Genomic DNA, 6,161 nt, shown 5'->3' with positions numbered 1-6,161 from the left:
AAGAAGGAGAGAGTTGTCTTCCTTTTAACAAAGACTTCTTACAAATAGTGTGAGAAAATACTGAAATCTAGCACACACTGTTTTTCTCTCAGTGGGATGTTTGTTTAGCTAAGTTGCTTTTGTCTATGATGAATCTATAGAAACTACAAATGATGAGCAGTCACTGGACCCAGTCAAAATCAAACCTTTTTGTTCACAAATAACTGTATAATTGTGTCATGCTAAGTTTTCCTCCCAACACTGGCACAAAAAAGTGATAATGGTTAAAAAGGAGGTAAAAGCCAAGGTTCCATGTGAAGTTTGACAAGAACACTCACACCCTTCTTCTGCATCACTTATTCTGCTCTAGCTTGGATACTATGCATCTGCTCTTGCAAAGTAATGCTCTTAAAAATTACTGTTGGGTGACACTTGCACCAGAGGCTTACAGCAGCAAGCAGAGAGTCTTTATCTTGGTTTAATATTTACATCACAGTTGGAAAGGAAGGATGTACTAGATCTCAGACTGCACATAACACACCGGATTTGCATTCCAGTCAGTAGAAGAACATAAGTCTCTTCTACTTTCATAATTCATCTTGGTATCATTTCAGCTAGTGCCCAAGCTGGCTAAGCACATACACACTCACCCTGCTATTTTGGTAAGCTGGATGGTTTATTATGCTTACTTTTGCTCTGCCTCTCCCCCACCTTTGAATTCACTCACAGTATCTCAGAAGGGTAATCTGCCAATACTGTAACACATATAGGAAAGAGTCCAGAGACCCTTGGGAGGATGAGGAGGGGTGCTGGGGACAGGCAGGTTACCTGTTTGAGTTTCCAACCAGCTCTGCAGTGTATTCATCTGTGCACATATAGCTTTCCCTCTGTAATCCCAGTGAGCTGAATGCACCAGCAGGTCTGTTCAGAGCAACCCCAAAATTATGACCAGAATAACACTGAACACACGTGGAAGAAGTATTGGTCCACCAAGAGATACAAAGTCTAGTGAAACCTTAATATGGCTTATTTCCTCTGTACAGCAAGGCTGAACCCTGGCTTAATGAGAGCCAGGGTTTGAATTGGAAGATGAGGTTTTGAAGATAAACAGGAAGTACCTCACCTTAACCTCAAACACACTAGCATAGAAAAGCAAAGCACAGGAGCATGCAGTGGGTTCATGTTTTTAAGCAAAAAAAAGCTGAAAGACTGTGCCTTTTGAAGCAGGGAAACAAAAGACACTGACTGAAACCATCTGTCTTTTAAGGTGCAAATAACTCGTTCAGATAAATACTGCTTCACTCAGTTTTTACAGCTTTTTGAAAGGAAAGAAGAAAGGTGTTATTCCCACCTTCCACTGGCTGCAAAACTGGGCAGTGAATGGAAGGACTGTGTGCTAATTCATGGAAGGTGCTACAGATTCAACTCAATAATCCAGTGTACCACTCAAAAACAGTGTCATATTTGAGACACCACACCCAATGTCAGTTGTGTTAAGGCTCTCTGGACAGCCTTCAAAACTTAGAGAGTAGCATCTCACTGGAGGGGCAGGACACCAGTGGGAGCAGAGCAGTCTCACAATTCATCCTGTGTGCTAAGCACGTGGCTGAAGGGACCGGAACTAGGATAAACCATGCAGGGAAACCACACAATCACAATTAAAATGCACTAAAGGAAACAAGTGGCCTCAGGACCCATTCTGTGGGAGATTTAGAACACCTGTGCAATTTCCCACAGACATGGTCCAAGGGCCTCCAATTTATGTTACATTTTCTACTTGTCTTTTGTCTGCTGTTTTTGCGCCGCATATGCTGTACAGGTATAGACACACAGGAAGCCCAAAGAACAGAAACAAAACTGTGTTTGTCTCAGTTACACCCACAAACCCACATGGAAGGAAAAATAGCTAAGTCTGTGAAGCTGAAGGCTTGTTAGTGACAGCAAAGCAGGTTACTGCTCTTCATGACAATGTCTTCCTGCAAGGGAGGGACATGTAACTGATTACTCCCTCCAGAGCAAGCTGCATAGCACACATGCCTCTTACAAGCTTAGGTGGGATGAGTGGGCTCTTATACAATAAAGCACATTAACCATCCCAGTTTCACTTTTATCCTGTAATTCCTCACCACCACCACCAAATTGTTCTTCCTTATAAAGACAGAAAAAAACCAAAGAGAATAGTGTGAGGTTTATTCATTTGCAAACTTTTGAGCCCCAAATGTCTACCATATAAGGGACTGCTTTGGAAGACTGCAAACTTGTTCATATTGCTAGATCAAGCAGCAGCTTGCTGAGCCTTCCTTCTCCACTTACCTGTTTTGCAATGCTTTCCCTCACATCCCCACAGTACCCTGAGCCCCATTTTAGCTCCTAACGGTCACAGGCAGTGAGGATAGTGCAAAAGGGAGTGCCACAGCTCAGAGTATGTGAGAAGTGGAGCTTGCACTGCTAAGAAAAAGGCATTGTCTTATATTGCTGCTTGCCACCTAAGAGAGTGGCCAGGGCTGTAAATTGTAGCAGTGATCCCCAAAACAAAGAGCGTGTACAGACAGTGTTTGTTCCTCCATTCACCTGAGCCACTCCACCTAGGTCCTACTGTACCTGCAGTACTTGCACCCTAAGGACAGTGGGCTCAGGGAGAAAAAGAGGCAGCACAGACAAACGGAAACACAGAGGATAATTTGAGACTCAGCAGCCAAGCTCCACATCAAAGCCTTCCTTTCTGCATCCCAGCCATTCCCTGTGCTGCCAGGTTGGAACTTCCCAGCCTGCAGGCAAGTGGTAACATTCCTGGGTCTACATCCCATATCCTGACTGAGGGACTGAGGATGCAAGCCTGGAGCTGAGCCCTGGGATCAGACCATAGCACTGGCCTAGGTGCAGAGACAGCCTGGGGGAAAAGGCAAACATCCATTTCCCTGAATGGGCTGTTCCCTGCTCAGTTCCTTGCACAAGGTTCTTCACTCTGAGGTCTCCAGACAGTGGTCAGAGAAGAGAGAGGAGCAGATTTTGGGTGGGAGACAGAGAGCAGGAGAAGGAGACATGAAGAGGCTCCCAGGAAAGGATACCCAAGGAAGACCACCAGAGCCTAGAGGAGAGCAGAATTAGCTGTGAAGCTTAAGATGAAAACATCTCCATGTCTCTCAATATGGTTCAAGTGAAGAAGCTTAATTTTTCTGTTAGTTTTAAGTGGCAACTACTATTTTCCACTAAAATAATCCTCCACTGGGCCAGGCCTGCTCATGTGCAATCCTTGCTCACCTAATGAAAAGGAATATGCCTAAGAACCACGTAAACCCATGTTTCCATCCACTGAGGCCAGTGTCATATGTCAGACACACAAATCAACTGCAATTGTACCCTCTCTGTTTCACAGAGGTGACCTTCCCATGTCCTTTACATTCCTTACCACTGCAATTATGTATCTAGCCTGACCGCAAATTTCAAACTCCTGTTCCCCTTTCTGCCTTCTTCTACATACATGCACACCTCTGGGAACACTACTGCCACAGTTGTTGTGATATAACTAAAGCAACACGGGATAATTAGTATTGGAAACACCATTAAGAGGCCGAGCTTCTAACTATCACGACTCTTGGTCAGATTGTCCTCCAGACAGAGGAGTTCATGTTATGATGGACTTGTATCATTAATTATGAGTCTTTTAGAGTAGATTTTTTGTCAGGAGATGTGCTCAATAAACTGACGTTTGGAGTAAAGAGCATGCTTGGCATGAGACGTAACCAGACTTATCTGAAAACATGGGAATGATCATTTTGCACGATTGAAGAGTAAAGCTTCGCTGGCTTTAAGCTGAGTTTTCACCCGTATGGCATTTGTTCTCAGATAAACCAACTCAAATTCTCATTTCAGATAAGATTTTCTAGACAAGTTAGTGCATATGCATTACTTTATGGTTTATCACACCTCTGCATGTGGCATTAATACCACTCAACAGTAGTGCTCTGGTGTCTGCTGCAGCTCAGCCACCTCTGCTGCTGAGACACAAACCTGTCAGTTGGCAGTGAACTAGTGTTCACACTGCAGCCTCAGAAAGGAGGAAGGCAGCCAGAGACAGGCATATCTGACAAGCATGCTACTGTTGTACAAAAAGGAACTTAATGATACTGATGTTAGAAACCAACAGTAACTAACACAGAATCTCTCCAGTTCATCCCAACAAGACAAGTGCACTGAGACTAAACATTCCATAAAATCAAGCTGCCTTGGCTAGTAAGGTTCTGTTAAACTTTACTAATAACCCTCTATCTATGCATTTACAAATGGAATTGTGGCTAATAATGTTTTCTGTGGGTGACTTGCCCCTCAGTTGGGGTAGTATCTAGAAAAATGCACACCTACTGGGTACACAGCATTTCTGCACAGAGCTAGATGCACCAACACGTATCTGCTGGCTGAGACCCAGAACTGAGACCATGACCCTTCAGATCTTGGCACTGTTCACTTTGTGGTCACAAAGAGCCAGTTTTTCAGCTACCAAAAAGGGATTTAGCATCATCAAAATCTATGGAGCTATTTCACCTCACACCAGTTGTTGTGCAGGTGTTTTAAGTTTTACAGACCACAGTTCTTCAAACAGAGCTCAAGGTAATCCATACAGTCAGTATTCACAGATTTTTGGCTGCAGTTTCAGAGGCTTCATTTATTTTCTCTCATGTAACCTGTTCTAAAACAATGCCTGCCTCAGTAAAAGAGTTGGGATTGTGAACTTCAAGTGTGCACTAAAGAAACTTGCCTACTTCCCAGCAGTTCTGTATTATGGGCACAATGGTGAAGCAGGGGAAGGTTCTGATAAAATTCTTTCTTCCTTTTTTAAATTGCTAATACTGAAGTAATACTTAAGTTGTTAAACTTTACATAATGGATTTAGCCTCATTTTGCTGCATTTTCAAAAATTCTGCAGAGCCCCAGAACCACTGGGAAATGCCATTTCTATTGTATTTAATTAAAAAACTTAATTCATTAACTTGCAGCTCTCTTTGTCCATGACAGTCATGGTTTTCTGGAAGAACTGACAGTTTCAGTGGGCCCTCCATTTTCCCAAGAAAGTAATATTTAAAAGGTTAACTACAGTGGCAATCTCTGTCATGGTAGGAAAACAATACACAAAAACTTACCCTGTGTAATTTGTGGTTACAGCTATCACTACCAGCTCCTCAGCTGGGAACCTCGCACATGATTGCCTTGCTCAGAGGCTGAAAACCCCCGTGATCTACCAGCTTCCTCTTCTTTGTAGTCTGAGGACAGACTTTACTAAAAAAGGGGTCTTGCATTATAAGCAGGTGGTGGGAAGTAATAAGTGCACTTTGATGCTGGACACCTGCCCACCATAGATGAGCCTAGAGGTGATGGGCCAGGGATGGGGGTGAAATCAATAGCCCAGCTCAAGTGCACCTACACTAATGTATGTAGGATGGGCACCAAACAGGATGAGCTGGAAGCCTGTGTGTAGAAGTCATGCAGCAGGACAGCTATGATGTAGTTGCCATCACAGAAACATGGTGGGGTGACTGTCACTGCTGGAATACTGCAATGAATGGATCTAAGTTCTTCAAAAGGGATAGATAAGCAAGGAAGGAGAGGCGGTGGCATGGCTCTGTACATTAGGGAGTGTTTTGATTGTATAGAGCTTGATTATAGTGATGATAATGTTGAGTGCTTATGGGTAAGGGTGAAGGGGAAGGTGAATAAGGCAGTTGTGGTGCTGGGAGTCTGTTACAGACCATCCAACCAGGACAAGGAGGCAGATGAAGTATTCTGTAAGCGACTGGCTGAAGTCTTGCAATTGCCACCCCTTGTTCTAATGGGGGGACTTCAACCACCAGACGTCTGCTCGAAATATAACAAAGGCAGGCTAGGAGGTTCCTCGGGCACATAGAAGATAACTTCCTGACATAACTGGTAAGTGACCCTACCAGAGGAGGTGCCTCACTGGACCTCCTGTTCACAAACAGAGATGGGACTAGTGGGAGATTCGGTGGTTGGAGGCCATGTTGGGCTTAGTGATCACAAAACGGTGAAGTTTTCAATTCTTAGCAATGTAAGGAGGGGGATTAGCAAAGCCTCCAACTTGGACTCCCTGTTCAGGACCCTGGTTGAGAGAGTCCCTTGGTAGACAGTCCTGAAGGACAAAGGGGTCCAGAAAGGCTGAACACTCTTCA

This window comes from Apus apus, chromosome 1, assembly GCF_020740795.1.
Source record: "Apus apus isolate bApuApu2 chromosome 1, bApuApu2.pri.cur, whole genome shotgun sequence".
NCBI classification, from domain to species: domain Eukaryota; kingdom Metazoa; phylum Chordata; class Aves; order Apodiformes; family Apodidae; genus Apus; species Apus apus.
Note: the sequence above shows the minus strand (reverse complement) of the source record.